The 20,280-nt window shown below is 46.8% G+C and overlaps 1 protein-coding gene across 3 annotated transcripts in view; it reads right to left on the bottom strand.

The window, feature by feature from the left end:
• Window positions 1-19,074, bottom strand: part of LOC146203225 (calcitonin gene-related peptide type 1 receptor-like) — a 95,555-nt gene extending 76,481 nt beyond the window's left edge. For all 3 annotated transcript variants that reach the window (XM_084588580.1, XM_084588582.1, XM_084588581.1), the window contains exon 1: window positions 18,640-19,074. The gene's annotated coding sequence lies outside the window, so the exon portion shown is untranslated. The remainder of the gene's footprint in view (window positions 1-18,639) is intronic.
• Between the last annotated feature and the right edge of the window lie 1,206 nt (window positions 19,075-20,280).

The raw sequence follows: 20,280 nt of genomic DNA, 5'->3' as shown, positions 1-20,280 counted from the left end.
GTACATACATGAAATCCTTTTACTTCGTATTCTCTACATGTGAGTTCCGACATCTCCATTCCGCCAACATGGTGCAAGCTGTTTGCTGCATGCAGATTGAAAAGTTGCCAACGCGTACTGATGTCCTACCAATAGAATATATTAGTAATATATTAGTCGCGAAACTGCCGATGTGTCTGTTGAGAGAGAAAGAATCACGACCAACCTAATGCAGCACATGAATCGTCTTAACTACCGGTCCTAAAGCATGTCGACATTGTTAAAAGCATCCGCCTACTAATTTGCCATTGTGTTCTCGGTTTCTTGTAGTCAGCGCGTAGTGAGCACAACCTTCCTACTCTTCTTAGCGACAGGCATCCCGAGAATTTTCACATTTGCACAGAGTAATAATTGGTTGACATTTCCCACCGAACCCCCTTGTTCACATTTGCACTCTCCCCCCTTACGCCCCTTTAGAGGCGAGATATTTGTTTGTACTGTCTTACCATAACTTATTTTCCTGCATTTCAGGGTTGTTGTTTTTTTTTTTTTGCCACTTCGGTTTATTGTTTATTTGCCGCATAGCGTTTTTAACATATTGCTGCATGGTTTGCTGCATTTGGTTTGCGTTGTTTTGGTTACCTGATGTATTCTACCCAGTTTGTTAATTTTATTCAGCCCCACCGCGATGGCGCTGTGGTTAAGATTGCCGACTACTGTGCCGGAGTACACGGGTTCGATGCCGACCGCCGGCGGCTGCGTTTCGATGGAGACAAAAAGGAGTGTCGTCTTTTTTCTGTACGATGTCAGTGCACGTTAGAGATTCCCCGGTGGTCGAAATTTCCGGAGCCCTCTACTACAGCGTCTCTCATAGCCTGAGTCGCTTTCAAACCAAAGTAATTTCATTAATTTTTTCTATGTTTATATGTTTATGTATTGCGGAAAGCGTTGAAGGTGACGACGATGACAGGAAGCGTAGAAAGAGGAAGTGAGCCGGCTCTAAACAAGACTCGAGCATTCTCGCTGAACGGCTGAACCCTGCCGTTCCCGACTCGGTGGGCTCTGTCTCGGACGCAACTGCGAGGGTCCTCATTAACGCGACAGTATATCTCTTCACACCGTTGTCCCCTCCCCTCCCCCTTATGCAATATCCCTAATGGGATCTTTAAGAGAACAAGTTAATGATGATGATGATTTAGCAATAAAGTGTGTCTTGTTTCTTACGTTGGGAACGTTAGTTAAGACACCTGGATCAATTATGCCTGATTTGTGCAAGGTTTCCGTCAAAAATTCCGCGATAACGTTTGGCATAACAGTTAGTGAATATATGTCCTGGAAACGGCACGCTGACTCGTTATTGGGTAAATTGTGCAAAACAGTGTGCACGATAATCTGACCCCAACAAACTCTCCTGACAACGATGAAATGATTATTTCACTATGTGCTTTTTAACTCCTATGTTATTGTGAGCTGGCATCTGGTGTTACCATAGATGAAAGGTTGCTCAAACTCACAGTAGTACAAAAAAGTGGTTCGCGCGATATCAAATACTTCCTATTTAGAACACACCACGCGTCTCTTTCTAAAAAAAAAAAAAAGGGGGGGGGGGGTGCTGCGACTTATTCGGCTAAGCCTGGTTATGCAAGCGAAACCTTTGTTATGCTTGATTATGCTCTGTTCCGAGAGCAGGTTAAGGTTATACTCATCCCTACATCGTGCTAAATACTTAGCACGATTGGCAACGTCGGCCGGGTGATCAAACCCAGCCCGTCGTCTACGAGACCATGCCGACAGCGTAGACGGTCCCGGGATATGGAATCCCGATATATCCTCCGAGCAGTGCGAGCTGCTCACCAGGACCCGGGAGGCAGCCCAAGCCATTGGAATCCTGGACTAAGGAAAACTACCCACGCAATTCTGTGAACTAATTAAAATCTATTTTCTACGTGTCTCCCTCCTCGCCGACTCGCGCTTCATCCATAGAGAGAAACTGTGAGGCGGCAGCTGGCGTGTGTGCACGCTCTTATATATTGCATTATATCCTAAGGATCATCAGATTCAGCTCGGCGTCTGCGATACACAGTCAAAGCACTAATTTCGGACGTGGCTCCTCTCTGGCCGTCTGCCAACGTCAAGCAAACGTCTTGCGCTTTTATTTTGTTGAGCGGAGGAACACGTGGTTCCGCGTAGGTGAGAGGCGAACGATCGAGCACCACGGCTGTGGCGGAGAGTCACGTAGCACGTCACGTGACAGACACATCTCCACTTGAAGGTCAAATTTACCGTGACGATGACCTTGTCTTTAAGGGCTAGTAAAGCTTACGCTTTAAAAACATCTAATCTTAGGGTTCAAGACCTGTACTCTCGCACACTGTTGTTTTCTCGTAACAAAGCTGCCAGAGCAGATTAGACGTGTTTCTCGACCTTGCACAACCTGAGTACACCACTATAACATATCCTTTTCGTCACCACACTAACCTCCTCGGCATGTCCCGTTTTCGCGCATAAAGTATACGGCCAACAGAGAATGCAAAACACGTTGCTAAGGCCTTAAATCGCTATTACTCACTGAATATTGACATCGCTATGCTAACAAATTGTTTACTTAAGTCATAGGGAACATTTATTTGTCTACAAGTATTCCAAGGTTCCACATTTTGCTTAGGTACGGAAGTCCTACCACACTACATTTCCTTCAAGATCGTATTTAGGCTTATTTTTCACAGCACATTTTAAGTTCTTTAAATTTTAGGCTCCTTGGGCTCTGCCATATTGTTTACTGGACTGTCATGTGCACCCTTCGCAAGCACTGTGGAAGCTGCAACGAAACCGGTTTCCGATTTTCCAGAGAGGAGAAATTTCGACAACTCCCGCGCCCGACGCAAATGTCTATATGCTCAACTGCTTTACTGTGTGCAAAGTGCAGTGTGGAAAATGACAGTCGTCTTTTAGTCATTTCCCGTGAGTGGTCAATTTATTAGGATTTTTTTTCCTTGTACATGTGTGTCATGCACAGTCAGCCCTTCTATTAAGTATCTATTTATTTATGCCCCTGGCCGGGGTATTACATGAGGGGAATTACAGTGCAACTAAAATGCTAATAGAAAATGAGTGACACTTGGTTTAGAGCATAATATAGTCGATGATGTTTTTAAAATGAACGGTGCTGGTGTGGAGAAAGCAGGTGTGCAGTAGTATATGCGAGAGGTGGATAAACTGCTTTGGCCTTACTGGTAAGAAGGGAGACGGGACGAGCTGGTTTAAATCTGCGAGGGATGAGTGATAAAATTTATGAAAGAGGCTCAGTCCCTTCCACCATTTCTCGAGGTCAAGCAAAATGACTTTACCTTCCAGGGCTGTGAGACTAGAACGATAAGAAGAATTAGAGTGGATGAATCTTGTCGTGCGGTTTTCAACTGATTCCAATACTTCAATCAAATAAGATATGTGAGGGCCCCGAACAGCTCATGCATATTCGAGTTAAGGACGAATTAACTGAATGAAAAACTTTATGTATAGGCGAGAGGGTTACAAGGGAGTTAACTGAAGAAAAAGCTAATGGTAACGTCGTAAGTTAGGTAGGACATGATTTGCATCATGAGTAATCACTTTTATACTGGCGGACCAAGAAATGTGGTACATAATTAAGTTAGGCGTAGGGCACAAGTGTCCCTGATGAAAGTTATTTATCCATACACCATGGTAATTTAAAATTTCCGTAAGTCCATATGTCTTTTAGATTACTGTGCGTGATGTATAATGTATCTATGTTTTTTTTTAATTTATTCAGATATGGTTGGTATTTATAGCAAAGCTGAATGTAATACGCTTTCATTGCTGATGGGTGGCTGGAGCGCAGTCAAGCTGCAGTGACGCCGCTTCTTTTGTGACCACCTTTTTCGCCTTGTAAAGTTGCGAAATAAAGTTGCTTTGACTGACTGACTGACTGACTGAAAGTGTATGTACGTGAACCAGGATGAGAGCCGTTAACATCGTTGCGTCATAACCGTAAATTCACATTATTTTCTTAACCTTACCAATAAGTATCTTGAAAACTGCCTAATAATTAATTCCCCCTTTTTTCGAATATAATTTCCAACAAGCAGTTTATAAAGTTGCTTTGACTGACTGACTGACTGAAAGTGCATGTACGTGAACCAGGATGAGAGCCGTTAACATCGTTGCGTCATAACCGTAAATTCACATTATTTTCTTAACCTTACCAATAAGTATCTTGAAAACTGCCTAATAATTAATTCCCCCTTTTTTCGAATATAATTTCCAACAACCATTAAACTGCACAAAATTTGATTCTAAAAGCACAGCTTTAGGTATTTTGCCTCCTTTTAAGCTGCCAGTACTGTAGCCGTTTTTTACTGACGTCTTTCTCTGACACTGTCTCTTTGTCTTTGTTATCCTTGAATTCTAGGGATAGAAGAAACTGATTTTGCTGGAATCTACATCTGGGTGGATGGTGCTATACTGTAACAATGTTCGACCTGTATGTCAAAAGTGCAGTGCCATCTGTATATGCTGTAGCCACTTTATTTTGAAAGTGTAGTGCTCTGTTCCTAGTCTGCGGAACCTGTGGTAAAAATCCCACTAAGTCTGGTAGCCCTTGGCGATATCATTAAAACCATAAACCACTCGGTCGGCACTGTTTTTGACCAGCAAATTATTATATTCGTATATCTACGTGGCGTTCCATAGCGCAGTACTGTGAAAATATCTTCCAATATAGCAACTGTCGCGCAGAAATTCCAAACGTTGCTCTTTCGAGGCACCACAACATCCGGACATTGTTGCGTCCGGACGGCGGCTTCAAAGGGACATCTGGCCAAGTGCCTTTCGAAGAGGCCACAGGGAACGACTTCCTGTGCCACGCATTCTCTTCGGTCCTTGTTTCGACGTGTATTGGGAATTTATGACTGTCTGCGCCTTCTCCGCCCAAAAAGAGAAACAAACAGAGCAGTTGGCGCCGATCTTACAAGAACTGCGTTTACGCGGTGCTGTCTAACTGCTCGGTTTTCGTCACTTCGCGCCGCGGCCGAGACGCGACTCCGGGGCCATTTGCCGTGAAGCGGAGCGGACGGAGCCGGCGGCGCAGCCCTTTCCAAGGGTTTCGGATACCACCTCCAAGGAGCGGCCGCTTCCGCCGCGGTCATAAATTTTAACCCGCGTCAAGCTGCCCTTTGACCGTGGGCGTTCCTCTGGACTCTCTCCCACAGTTACGTGATGTGACGTGCGTTCCTAGGGACTCTGTGTGGGGACCTGGGGAACTTTTTCGGTAGATATACCGAGCTCCATCGTATGCGAGCTCTCTCTCACTGTGAACCTGGAACATGTAACCTCTTGTATAAAGTCTCTTTCTCTTCTCCTCTCAAGTGAGCCTCTCGCTTCTTCGAGCACGGCACCGACACCGGAGGAGCCGATGGCGTCGCTAACCAAGTCCCAACAGTGGATGGCAGCTCGGTGGGATGAGCCGGCGTCAGCTATCCTGGTGCGGTGAGTGCCGCGTGTTTGTCTCTCGATTCGCCAGATTGTCTAGCGCAGGGACTCGTTAGTCGAGTTTGGTGCAATTTAATTATTGCAGAAAAATTTTGTTGCCACAGGCCAAGAATTGGGTGGTTTGAGCACAAAATTTAGCAGGGAGCAAACGACGCAGAGTGCAAAGTCAGGATGGACAAGCTTAAAGTCCGAGACCTTCTTGAAATCTGCCAGGAGTTGGGCATATCAGTTGGCCCAACAAAGCGCAAAAAGCCAATTCTAGAGCTAATGCGGGCAGAGGAGGTGACTGAGGAAGAAGCCGACGAGGCTTGGAAAACAGTTCTAGACAGGAAAAAACTAGAAGAGAAGGAGCTGGAGAGAAAAAAAGGAAGCAGAACAAAGAGAGCACGAATTACAGCTGAAGAAACTCGAGATAGAGGCACTTCGTATTTCCACGGGGCGCTCTGTTTCTTCAGGTGGTCAGTCCAAAATGAAGGACCTTCTGCAGCCGTTTAGGGTGGGCGAGGACATAGCACTTTTTCTCGTTAACTTTGAACGCACATGCGAAAAGGTCGGCTTCGAAAGGGACGAATGGCCACAAAAGCTGTTGACTGTACTTCCATGCGAGGCTTCCGTGGTAGTCGCACGCCTTAGCAACGACGAGGCTAAAGACTACGATAAAGTTAAAGCGGCGCTGTTGCGGAAATACCGTCTGTCGACTGAGGCCTTTCGGCAGCGTTTTAGAAACGCGAGGAAGGGTACAGAATCTCATCAGGAGTTTGCTTATGAGATAAAGCTAATATGACAGAATGGCTAAAGAGCGCAGGCGCATATGAAGATCACGATAAAGTGGTCGAGTGCATTGGCCTAGAGCAATTCTATCGAGGAATCTCGGAGGAAGTTAGATTCTGGGTGCAGGATAGAATGACGGAACTAAGTTTGGATAAAGCAGCCGAACTGGCTGAAGAATACAACATTCGCCGAAATGTACGCCCGAAATTGGCAAAACAGGAAAAAAGCGACAGAACGGACTTTGTTCCTCGCAGGCTCGAAGGAAGGAGATTTTCTCCTCCGAAAAACCTTGAAAAAGCTTCTCCACAGGCACTGGGGAGCGGAACGGAGGGCCAGGCAAAATCGCTGAATCCAGCGGAAAGGTCCAAGCCACCTGATGACAACGCAAGAGCATTCGAGGCGCGCAGGCCAGTTATCTGTTATAACTGCAAGGAACGGGGCCACTTGGCTAGAAGTTGCAAAAAGAAAGTCGCTTTTGCAAGCATTGCAGATTCTGATGAGAATATGAGGCTTTTACAGCCGTACATGCAGGAGCTGCTTGTTAATGGTAAGAAATGCAGAGTGTTGAGAGATTCTGCGGCCACCATGGATGTGGCGCATCCGCGTTGTGTTTCTCCGGAACATTTTACGGGAGAATGCGCATGGATCCGGCAGGTAGTAGAAGAGCAGAGTGTCTGCCTGCCACTGGCTAAGGTGGTCATATATGCATAGAAGGCCCGTTCGGGAAAGTATGCACAGAGGCGGCGATTTCTCCCAACCTACCTGATCATTTCCCCTATTTGTTTTCAAATAAATCTGAGCAGATACTGAAGGAACGGGGTCAGTCGTTCTCTAATAGCATAGCTTGCATGGCGTTAACCCGTTCGAGGGCTCGCGAACTCTCCGGAAAGCTCGGAAGCACACCGCCAAAAGAAGCGCCAGTAAATGCGACAGCTGAGTCCGACGCTGTTCCGCCGGTTGTTCAGCCCCGCGCTCCAGACGATGGGAGTCAAGGGAAGGGCACTGAAAGCACAGAGGCGCCTGCTGAGGAAAACCCGGGCGCAGGCTCAGTATTGTCACCTGCGTCCGACAGCTGGAAGCAGCTCGCTCTGCTCGACAAGGTAACACTTGTTGCCGAGCAGAAAGGAGATGTTTCATTGAGTGCCCTGCTAGAGAGTGTCAAACAAGGCGCCCCCAGAAAGAACATTTCGTTCTATGAAAAAGATGATCTAATGTACCGCCGATACTCTGACAGTAGAGGTAGAGTATACGACCAATTGTTGGTCCCGCGGAAGTATCGCAAGCAGATTCTAGACCTGGCACATAGCAACGCTTGGGCCGGCCACTTGGGCATACGAAAAACTAAAGCAAGGTTAGTACAAGAGTACTACTGGCCCGGGTGCTGGAAAGAGGTAGAGGACTACGTTCGCTCTTGTGACACCTGCCAAAGAATTGGGAAGTCCACTGACAAGTGGAAGGCACCGATGAAATTGGTTCCGATAATTACTGAGCCATTCCGGCGGCTAGTTATTGATATCGTTGGACCGCTACCAATGTCGGAATCAGGTTGCCGCTACGTCTTGACCGCGCTGTGCGTAGCCACTAAATTTCCAGAAGCGATCCCCTTGAGAGAGCTAACTTCGGCATGCGTCGTGGATGCTTTGCTGGCTATTTTCTCGCGGATCGGATTCCCAGCAGAGATCCAAAGTGACAACGGAAGCGTGTTCACTAGTTGTCTCACGACGACGTTCTTTGAGCGATGTGGAATCAAGGTCGTGCATAGCTCGGTTCACCATCCGCAGTCGAATCCGGTTGAACGAATGCACTCCGTTTTGAAGAGAATTTTAAGGGCTCTTTGTTTTGAAGAAAAACGCGATTGGGAAAGTTGCATTCCTGCGGCAATGTTTGCCCTCAGATCGGCTCCTCACGAGAGCACAGGTTTCAGTCCGGCAGAGCTTGTGTACGGGCGTAACTTGAGGGGTCCGCTACGATTATTGCGGGAATCGTGGGAGGGTCAAGGCGAGAATCCTGACGTAGTCTCTCACGTGTTGCAATTGCTGGAACGCCTGGGATAGACCCGAGAGATAGTGGAAAGCAATATGAAAGCGGCGCAGACGCTTGCCAAGGCACGCTATGATAGGACGGCTCGCAGGCGAAATTTCAAAGAGGGCGATGAAGTCATGTTGCTATGCCCTTCGAAAAAGACAAAGCTGGATGTTCAATGGGAAGGGCCAGCCAAAGTGGTGTCCAAGCTTTCTGACACCAATTATGAGGTGAAGCTTGGAAGAAAACACTCTAGAGTGTACCACAGTAACCTCATGAAGCCTTACATTCAGCGAGAGGCGGTGGTGAACCTGGCACTTAACCTCCCAGAGGAGGAAACCCCTGAGATTCCACCTGTCATGACGGGAACCACTGCGGCAGACAGTGTCCTGCTCGCCAAAATCGAGGCAGAGCCCGGTTTAAGCGAAAGTCAAAAGAGCGACTTGGAACAAGTAGTCCAGGATTTCTCTCTCGTCTTCTCAGACAGACCAGGCAAAACAAACTTGGTAGAACATGATATCGAGTTGACAGATGATAAGCCGATTCGATGCAAGGCGTACCGGGTTTCTCCCAAGCAGAGGGAAATTATGGAGGCTGAAATTCGCCGGATGTGTGAATTAGGGGTGATAATTCCAACCGAAAGCGATTTCACGTCGCCATTGATTTTAGTTGAAGTCCCTGGCAAAGATCCAAGACCTTGCATAGATTACCGGCGTTTAAACTCGGTAACGGTCGATCAGACGTACCCTATACCAAACATCGAAGAAAGGGTTGAGACAGTATCCCAGGCTAAGTATATTTCAACCTTAGACCTTGTTCGCGGATACTGGCAAGTTCCGCTTACTGAGCGTGCCAGTCGCTACGCAGCTTTTATTTCCCCGTTAGGAACATTCCGACCAGTGATGCTCAGCTTTGGGCTGAAGAATGCCCCTTACTGTTTTTCTCGCCTAATGGACAGGGTTCTACACGGACTGGAGAAGTTCGCCCTTCCTTACCTAGACGATGTAGCGATCTTTTCAAACACGTGGGAGGATCATATAGATCACCTGCGTAAGGTAATGGAGAGGTTGATGGCGGCAGGGCTCACGGTAAGAGCTGAGAAATGTCACTTGGGCTGCGCGGAAGTCACCTACCTGGGGCATAGCGTTGGAAGGGGTAGACCATCTGAACTTAAAATAGCTGCCGTGGCAGACTATCGTCGCCCGAAGACTAAGACAGAAATGAGGGCTTTTCTAGGGCTTACTGGTTATTACCAGCATTACGTCAGGCAATATTCCCAGATTGCAAGTCCCTTGACAGATTGCCTGCGAAAAACAGAGCCCGTGATCATTCAGTGGGACGCCAAGAAAGAGGCCGCGTTCGAAAGTTTGAAAAGGGTGTTGAGTCAAAGACCTGTTCTCACAGCGCCCGATTTTGCGAAGCCTTTTGTCATTCAGTGCGATGCCAGCGACCGAGGTTTGGGAGCCGTGCTTTGTCAGACCGACTCGAATGGGCAAGAGCGACCCATTCTGTACATTAGTCGCAAATTGAGCACTAGAGAAGAAGCGTACAGCACATCAGAAAAGGAGTGTGCATGCCTCATTTGGGCTGTACAGAAGCTCGCCTGCTACGTTGCCGGGTCAAAGTTTACTATAGAGACTGACCACTGCCCCTTAACGTGGCTGCAAAGCATGTCCTCAAAGAACGGCCGCTTACTTAGGTGGAGTTTAGCTCTTCAGCAGCACAACTTCGAAGTGCGATACAAGAAAGGAAAGCTGCATACCAACGCTGACGGTCTCAGTCGAGAATTCTGAAATCAATTCAACCCCTTTCCTACCTTGTTATGCATCTGTGTAACCGAATGCATTGTATTGATAGAGTTTATGATTTCAGAATGGTATGTACCGCATGCAGTCGAATAAGCGCGCTTTGAGTTTTAATGCAGTGCCACTATGTTTAATGCGCACTAGGGAATGTGTGCAGGTTGTCAAAAGGTGTGCAAAACCTCGGGGGCCTCGAAGTCACCTTAAATCGAAACAGCTAGATATAGAAGGGAGTAATGCAACGCTCCTAGTACAATGAGCCGTCGCCTTCGCCTGCCTGATATGCTCTAGCATTTTAGACATTCATTTAGTCGAATTGCATAATCAGATGGCGTCGTGGTGTAAAGGTGCCCTTGCGGGAGGTCTTCTTTGGGCTTTTACACTTGTCGGGCACTCTGGTTCGTTTTTTTTTTTAATAGCATATTAGCAGAAACGATTGTTTCTTGAAAATCTGGCGTTTCGAGTGGTCTTCACGGGGTGCTTACTGTGCTGGGTGTGTTTGGCAAAGGCAGTCTTGCTGAGCGCGCCAAGCGTACACAAGTTCCCAGCGACGGGTGCCGCTGAGTGCTGAGAGGAGGACACCATGCAGCAGAGAGAACCAGAGATTCGGAGAAAAGCGGAGCCGACCACTCGTTCGAGCCTTCGAGTCAACGCATCAGGTCAGCCGAGCAGCGCCAAACTGCGCGACCTCCTGATGCAGTGTCTGGCGGCGGGGGTGCTGTTGCGTCCGGACGGCGGCTTCAAAGGGACATCTGGCCAAGTGCCTTTCGAAGAGGCCACAGGGAACGACTTCCTGTGCCACGCATTCTCTTCGGTCCTTGTTTCGACGTGTATTGGGAATTTATGACTGTCTGCGCCTTCTCCGCCCAAAAAGAGAAACAAACAGAGCAGTTGGCGCCGATCTTACAAGAACTGCGTTTACGCGGTGCTGTCTAACTGCTCGGTTTTCGTCACTTCGCGCCGCGGCCGAGACGCGACTCCGGGGCCATTTGCCGTGAAGCGGAGCGGACGGAGCCGGCGGCGCAGCCCTTTCCAAGGGTTTCGGATACCACCTCCAAGGAGCGGCCGCTTCCGCCGCGGTCATAAATTTTAACCCGCGTCAAGCTGCCCTTTGACCGTGGGCGTTCCTCTGGACTCTCTCCCACAGTTACGTGATGTGACGTGCGTTCCTAGGGACTCTGTGTGGGGACCTGGGGAACTTTTTCGGTAGATATACCGAGCTCCATCGTATGCGAGCTCTCTCTCACTGTGAACCTGGAACATGTAACCTCTTGTATAAAGTCTCTTTCTCTTCTCCTCTCAACTGAGCCTCTCGCTTCTTCGAGCACGGCACCGACACCGGAGGAGCCGATGGCGTCGCTAACCAAGTCCCAACAACATACAGTTTGGATAGCTGTTGCACGCTCTGAGGAAACGCTAATCTCGGGGATAAAAACACGTGAGAAGGAACAAATATTAATGGTAAAGGAAATAACAGCTCTTCTCGCAACTGCTGGAAATGCAGGTGATTGTGACTCAATTGGCGCGCCTGGGAGCATTCGCACCTGTGACAAACACAAGCCGCAAACGCACAATCAGGCTGGCTCCTATCGAAAACGTCTTTAGGGGTTGTTTCAGGCGTGGTCGCAACTAGCAGCGCGTGCTGACCTGTAATGGGAGAGACTGCCAGGCGTGGTGTTTCCTGACGCGGAATTCTTTATCGAGGCTTCTGTCACGTGTTCTGTCTACCGCATTCAGGGTTTTTCCCCATAACTGCTCACTTGGTGTAGTTCAGAATGTGGCAATGAGGCTGCATGAGGTTCGTGAAACTGCTGGCACTGTTCCCCTGAGCACTGGATAGGCCTGATCCTTTACTGCTGAGCTGAAGATAGCTGATAGAGCCTATCGGCTAATGAAGTCGGCGTGACAAAAATGCCATCTGGCTAGTGCGATACATAAGGCATGGCCAAAATGTCAACCAGTTGTGCTAGAAGATGGGGCCTCAGTTACAAACATGATTACCAGAGTGAGGTCACCAGTTCATTAAGCCCCGTGTTGGGATCGGTAACGGCCGGGATCCAACTTATGGGTCTTCCAAGCTATTGTGCTGATAGCTAAAATGATTTTAGTTTGTCGCTTGTGAGCTATTGGTTGAGCTAACATTTTCTATAAATATTTGACGCTGCTTTGTACAATTCAGAAGTACTTGTAGCATTGGGCGTGTTGGTGCGTATTCAGGAAGACACAGGAGCGCAAAAAAGATAAGCGCTCGTCTTGCCCCCCCCCCCCCCCCCCCCCGCCCTTTTTTTTTTTTTTTTTGCACTCCTATGTCTTCCTGAGTTTGCACAGCCCACTTCGAGTGTTCAGTAGTTTCGTCACTTCTGTAGTTGCCTGATTTTGTTCGGTCTTACTCGCATGAATGGGGTGTGGCACAAGAAGCATTTTGAATTCAACCTTGCAACACGCTATGAAGGTGTCCACCCATTGTTTCTCCGCTCGCTTTAAATCTTGTCGCATTTGTGCGCGAGAGCATTGTTACCGTCGTAACCACTTATGATTCCAGTTTCAGTTGACTGGCACCGCAATGTTGATTTTTCCTGCTAATAGAAGGTGTCTCGATGGGCCAGCCGGAGCGGGCATCGTGGCATCCCAACACAACATACCAGCGCATGGAGCGAACGAAGGCGAGCACGCAAATTCATCCAATAAATATAGCTGATAGTTTTTTCGAGACTTTAGCGCAGCTGCTACTATCCATGAGGTTCCATGGAACACTCTATATCTTTTTGCAATGCGTTTCACAAATATAAATACATTTCTTTCTCGGCGAATACATCGGCTGACAATTTTTGGCAACTTTCGATGGAAATGTATACGCACTTAAAATGAAATTTATAATTGCTGCTGCCACTGGTATTACAAGATTTAAGCTTTTTGCTACAAAAAAAAATTGAATGAGCACGATAATTACCTCCCCTTCTCCCCCACAAGTAATTTGAGGTATGCTCAGTTTGATCAAAAATATATATTGAGAAAAAAATACTAAGCATGAGTAGAAAGTGTAATTTTGCTTGACAGACTTTTTTTTTTCCTCCCTAAAAGTCTTCCTGCATACAGTAAGACTTTTTTTTTTATTCGACGTAGTGCGGTTCAATGGCCATGATTGCCGTTTTGTTTTTTATTTTATTTTTCAGTTCTTGAACCATGCAGAAAATTTTCTCCTTCTCGTGAACTTTAAAATAAAGCTAAACAGCAAAGGAAACAACAAGACCAAGGTCTTAAGAAGAACAGAAATATTAGGTCATTTGCAAATGACACCTGACGCATTTCCACTAATAAATGTATGCGGTAATAATAAAGCGTATAATAAACCGTACTAAACCTACCGTATCAGCCGGCGGTTCCATTAATATAGGTGCTTATGCCGGAAGTTTTTATGGGCCTGGACCAACCTCTGAAAAAATTTGAGAGCTTACATGAAAAGTTTTAAGTCAACCTTGGCCCACTTCAAAACTTTTTGAGACATCCTTGAAGTTTTGAAATGGCTCGGGCCAAACCGCGAAGAAACTTGGGTGTTCACACGAAACGTTCAGTGTAAACTTTGGCCGATCAACAAAATTTGGTGGCCCATAATCTAAACTGCGGGTTGGGCCGAAATGTCCTTCCAATGCTTTTTTCATAACTGCATGCCGGTGCCTTAAGTGCCCCAGTATAATCTTACTCAAAAATACTCAAATATTGAGAAAGAAGCATCAAGAGAATAAAAAAAAGCACAGCATGTGACATTGGAAGGGAAATATTAATTCGTTGTAGTTAACATTAGATCATAAGTAAAGAATAAAACTAAATTAACAATATTTGAACAGAAAAGCAGACGGGGAAAAGTTAATACCTACTATACAACTTCAACAAGATAAAAAATAATACAACATGAATTCACTGGAATACAAAGCAAAATTGACAACAGTGAACCCAAGGAAGTTAAGAACTAAGTAGTTGTAACAGGCATCAGTTTGTAAAATTTATCAGGGTCAATGGCAGTAGCGACATGTAATGGCAGAGCGTTCCATTCAGAGAGTACGTAGTATTATGAATGAATGTGCTTAGGTAGATGCACGACATGATAAGCGCTTAACTTTGAAATGATGATCGACTCGGGATTCAAGGGGTTCCGGTGTTTTTGATTCCCATTTCCCCCTCCCATCGCACAGGAGTTTCTGCCAAGTTAGCCACGTCATGTGGTCTCGTGACGTCACACAACCCACCGACAGCCCCGTCGCCTCCCATCTATTGCCTGCCTGGGGCATTTTTGTGATTTTTCGCTCACATTGCCGATTCCGACATCTTCATCCAGCGCACTCGGCCGCAACGCAGACGACGCGGCGAGAACGTACGTATATACGCTCTATGAGGCCGCTTGCCACAGAGTACGCGGCGCGTACGTAAAATAGGACGCCTCAATACGCATTTTATGCAAAACTCAAACTGTATATCCTAGAAATATATTTCTACTGGCAGTACCCGAACGCCGCATACCGCCGACAACATAATGGGCTGCCAATTTGCAGCTGTGATGTGCTGACGGAGCTACGCGTGGTCTCTGGCAGTGCCATACCCCCTCACTATTCCTACAATGCCTGGAATTTTTTCAGTGAGGGTTTGCACAGCGTTCATACGAGTGCATGATGCGCCATTACGGCGCCTGAAGGAACCTGCTGTAAGCAGGCGACCGTGCTCTGACAGAGCCAAGTGCTGTGTAGGATAAATGTGACACTGAGTCGCAAGATCTAAAGACAAAATCGAAATGTGCCCAAACTCAAAAACGGTGAGTGCGGCCGAAGAGCCGCGATACAGGGGAGCATGTTTCAACAACAAAAACATCACCGGCCAAAGGTCTGGGTCATGAAAAGACGTTTTCAATGAAACTATGGGAGCACAGATTCATATGAACTGCATCAATGCCTATTAGGCCGCCACGAGTGTGGCAACATGGCCGCAGCGTCCACGACGGAGTAACCCCCAATGCAAACTGAACATTCAGAAGACAGCTGCGAGCTTTATGAGCAAAAATATTCGCATCTGATCGGTGCAGTAATTGCGATGATGTTCGTGATGAAACTGGAATTCGGTCCCTCCTGCCGTTCGCCTAAGGCTGTCCATACTACCCGCAACAATTTCACTAAAAACAATACGCATTCACACCTAGCGTGCTCTCTCAGGTACCCAGCGGTTCACAAGTACCGTCGCCAAGTACCAAGTACTATCACAAGTATCCGAACCAACTTGCCCTGTTTTCTGTCCTCCAGACACTTTCTTGTTACATGATTCGCTAATAGCATCGTATCTTTTTTTTTTTTTTTTTTTTTTAACGAAACTGCGTACAACAAACTGCAGTAGGGCTATATAGCAGGTTAGTGCGTTAAAAGAATGACACCACTCTCGGGGAGGCCGAACTGTCGCACTTGTGTTTCGTGGGTTGAAATCCCGCTCCGAGGAGGGAACTATTCATGCTGTAACGTTTGTTAAATACCTTGCACGGTTATGCATCGTATGATTGAATTTATTCGTGCCGTACTATTAAAACGCGATTTAAAAATCGCATTCCTGTGCATTTTCTTTTTCTTTTTCTTTTTTAGGCGGTGATGCTATAATGTTTGTGAACCACGAACTACCCGGGTGACGACACAAAATTGCTGCCCGATCTTTGGACTCCTTACGTCATGTGCTATTCAAGGCAAATTCGTTCGAAACATCTAAAAGGTTATGCCTGCGCTAGTGTGCCAGGTGCGGTGTGCGATCTGGTATAGGTGACATCGTATACGACACACGGACGCCTCTGCGTTTCGTCTCCATCAAAACTAAAGACTTGTCTTTGCCAAACTCTATGCCACTGTTTCAATCCCAAAAATTCGAGGTATGAAAAGGTGGTGTTAAAGGCGATATATCGCGATATATATCGGATGCTAAGCATAGGGCGAAGCTTAGCATCCTCCTAATTTTTTTCAGAATATACGCCCATTTCTGAGAGACATCGTATTTTTTTTCTAATGAGGCTTGTAATGATTTCAGGTTCGTTGGTTCAATTACTTGTGACAGGCGGATGTTGGCAGGTGGTTAATAGTTTCGCCTTCTGAAGAAGACGTGCGTCCCTTTTGAGAGAAGCCGCGTTTCCGTCCCATTGGAGCTTCTAATGTCGCATTATTAACTGTTTGTCTTTCTTTAGTTCACCTTCCAAACTCTATGTCACTCAAATTATTTCGTGATTAGTCAGGCCTATGCGTGATTTCAGAACACCTGATATTTACAGCCATTTTGAAAACAAAGTGAATACGCATTCATTTTGATTAATTAATTATGAAATAAGAATTATAATTAAAGGGTTGAGAAATCAAAGCACATTTGAAACATCAAGTTGAAACGCCAGAATGAATAATGGAAAGTCGATATAAATACCAGCAGAACAAGACGTCCTGGTATTTCTCTTCTCCCCGCCATGTAGAGGGGAAATATCTTTAGAGTATAGTTCTCTGCGTAGCATGGTCCTCGCGAAAAGGTATTTACATGAGCGGCCATCATTCACTACGTCTACAGTGTATATGTCAAACTGCGCACAACGCAGTTAGCTGTCAAATTAGGTCTCTTTGGCGTCAGTTAGCCTGCACACACATTTCAAGAAGCATTTGATTATCGAACAAAACCATACACTAATGACTTCAACATGGGATGTGCTTCGTTATAAAAGTATGACGTATGCGGCAGAAATGTGGTGGTGACACGTGGATTATTGTGCAGGCTTTGCAAGCTTACTACACCCGGATGACTAATAATCCTTGATTGCAACTGACGCCTCCACCTCACAACCTTGCTCGATTTCATTTTTGAGCAACTTTATTTCATTCAGTCTTTTCGATTTAATATCCTCCAAATTATAGATTACAGACCTTTCGTTTAACTGGCATCGGTAAGCACATTTTTCTTCTCTTGGTCCAATGTTTCGGGGAATCCCTCAAGATGGAGCACATTTGCAACACGGGAGTAATTTCTCATCATCATCCATTCGAGCGTAGCCATACCGGCACAGAGTAAAGATATACAACTTTCTCAGAAACTTCATAGTTAAAGAAAAGTTCGTCCTGGTTCGGGGTTCGAACCCGACCAGTGATTGCCCCGGGCAGGCGATAGTCCCACTGGTCCCGAAATAATCCGGCATTTAGCCTTGCTCCTGTTACTGCCAGTTCCTTTCAGACAGTAATATAGGTATTACCAAATGCACCTAGACTGCTGCGAGTGGGTTCGAATTCCTAGGCAAATGCGTCAACCACTACGTCAACGCTTTCTTGTGTTACAGGTACAGACATTCGCTACTGCGACTGCCTCGTAGACGGGCGTATATAGTGCTGGTGTAGTCTTGACTTTTGATTAAGCCAAAGTTCAATCCAGTAGTAATGTTGAAAAAATATTGAACGGAGGGTGTGAAGAAGGGAACAAAATTGCAAAAGGGACGTTTGGTGTTCTTTTCGAGTACAAATTATTTAGGGCATAGGTACAGCCAAGCATTTTTTTGGTTTATCGTGCATGTTCGCGTTTACAGTGAAGTATAAACCACAGTTCTCTTTTTCGTGCATCTCTTTATAAAGTATTAGCCATGCAGTGAATTCATGGCTGCTGGCAAAGATCACGACAGTTATCTTTCAAACCGCATTACATTATAACGTCCATAATAGAATCGCAGTTCGTAAGTTTCCTAATGATAAGCAGCAGTTCCCACTATGTAGCTGTGCCAGCGCTTTCTTGCTGAAACTAGTTATTTAAGCTCATTTTTTTATTCCTTCAGATAAAATCTTGGTGCAAATAAAGGAGGAATCTGTAAGTACACTGCTGAAGTATTTACAGCGGCACAAAAGACTCCAAATTTCTCACTTTTAACCTCAGTCAGTGTCTTCTCCTTGGCTGCGAAAATGCGATGTATTTCCTGCTGTGCAAAATACAGAACATTCTTGTGACCTCCTGAGTAAGTTCTCGCTCAATTATATTGTGCATCTAAGGGGGTAGAGAGGCGTGTGTGTACGTGTGTTTACTTAGCGATGAGCCAGCCTCCCTGTCTAACGCTACACAAAAGCGTCACCGGAAGAATGTCCATTCATCTGCACTCGCGGCCTTTGCAAAACTAACAGCTGATAGGCTTGTAAACAGGACGCGACACTCTGTCTGCTTAGCAGTTCCGCTCGACTTTGGCACTGACGGTGGGAAACAGCCACCTTACATGTTGACGCGAACGCCGTATTACGCCGGCAGTCTTCCATGCAGGACGTGCACGGTGCAGGGTGGCGGTCATGGTGCGTCCGTGCCCGTGCACGTGAGCTTGGAGAGCACATAATCTTAGCGACCCGCATTGGCACCGAACCGAAGGAATGATTAGTAAACGTGAATAAAAGCCACAAAGGAAACACTGCTGTTCGAAGAGTATTGCTCGAAATAAAGCTTCTCAATTCGCCTCTACGGGCAGATAAGGTCTAGGCCAGGAGTCACTTTCGTGTGACACAGGCTTCTTTGAATGCAAGAAGATATGCAGACTCACCGTCTATATCCTGGCTTCTCCAGTGACTTGCTGCGGTCAGGAAGAGTCTCGTTTATAGATATCTGTTACTTGCTGTGCGAAGGCAGGAGAGACTAAAGAATATTAAGCGATCAATTCTTTACAGCAGTGAACTGAGTTGCCTCCGTGGTCGTTGACAGAGAACATTCGAGCGACGCGCCCTTTCTTCGGGCCGTATTCCACCTCCGTGGACCTCAGCGGGCCCTCCCTCAGCCGCCGGACTCGACAGCAGCACGACTGCGGAAGGCACGCGCAGCCCTTTGTGTGGTCGACGGCCCTGAGTTGAGTGCAGAGCAGCGGTCAGCTTACTGCAGGTGGGGCAAGACTGGCGCTTGAAGGCCAGCCGGAGTTGAGGAACGCCGTGCGGAGGCTCCCACGCCGCTGCAGGTGCGAGACCAGCTTCTGGCGTCCTTGCTGGGCTCGGCCGGATTCCCCCGCGACACGCACCTTGCCACGCACTGCGATAAGCTCAGCCCCTACGATAGCGCGCCGATAGAGGTACGGCGCCGGGCCGGTACGTACCTATGTCTTGCAACTCTTAAGACCGATAAGAAACGGTGTTTTAGCACCAAGGCGACATTCACCGTCCGGACGCCGTATCAAGACCCCTGACGCACAATCGCGAATTACGTGCTTGCGCCTCATGTAGAACAGACACACAAGAGCAGCATCTTCTTCCATTGCGAAAGCCACGTAAGCGTACTGACTCTCGTCGTAAACGTTGTGGCTGACCTAAAAAATGCAGTTTGCAGCGCGACATGAGGAATCTATGTTTCACGAACGCAATGAAATGAGTCGGTCAGCGTGTGGATCGTCATCTGAACGGTAGGGGCTATAATTAATCAACAACCAGATGTCACGTGATAAGCTAGCCCGATTTGGAGAACTAAAGCAAGAATTACGGCACTCCGGTTCTTGCTCCAAGTAGTGCAAAAGCACGGAAGTATCAGAGCTGATAAGGCTATTGTAAGTTGCATTATTGGACACTCAACTCACGTGCGTACCGGAGTAATAATTGGTTCACTTGGAAAAGGCGCAGTACCTGGCACACTTGTTCTGTGAACACCTGAAGGGAAAAAAGGAAAGTGGGAGTGAAAGTGGAAACAAAAAAAGGAGTGCCATAATGGAGGGATACGGAGTAATTTCGACCACCTGGGCATCCTTAACGTGCACCGACATCGCACAGTACACAGATGCCTCTTCGTTTCGCCTCCATCGAAACGCAGCCGCCGGCGGTCGGGATCGAACCCGGGTAATCCCGGCACAGTAGTCAGGCATCTTAACCACTGCCCTACCGCGGCGGGCGTGCGTGATGGAGTATATCCGCAAGAACATATCGTCAAGCTTATAAGAAAAACTTAGTAATTAATACAACTCTAGAGTTCAATTTTTTATTTTCCTCAACAAACTTGTGCTGGCGCCCCAGGGCACTCGTGGCGCGATTGGAATCAACACCTTAAACACACACACACGTTGTAGCCATCGCATGAGAACTGTGCTTGAGAAATATGTGGATGGCCTTTTTGTGCCATCGGCTCCTTTCCAAAGAGTGGGCGCTACATTAGCTTTTATACCTTGCATTATGCAGTGGTTTGACCTCGTTCTTATACAAAGCTCCAGTAA

This window comes from Amblyomma maculatum, chromosome 1 (assembly GCF_055883805.1).
Source record: "Amblyomma maculatum isolate TAMU_Amacu chromosome 1, ASM5588380v1, whole genome shotgun sequence".
In the NCBI taxonomy this organism is placed as follows: domain Eukaryota; kingdom Metazoa; phylum Arthropoda; class Arachnida; order Ixodida; family Ixodidae; genus Amblyomma; species Amblyomma maculatum.
Note: the sequence above shows the minus strand (reverse complement) of the source record. Positions and strands in the feature narration are given on the sequence as shown.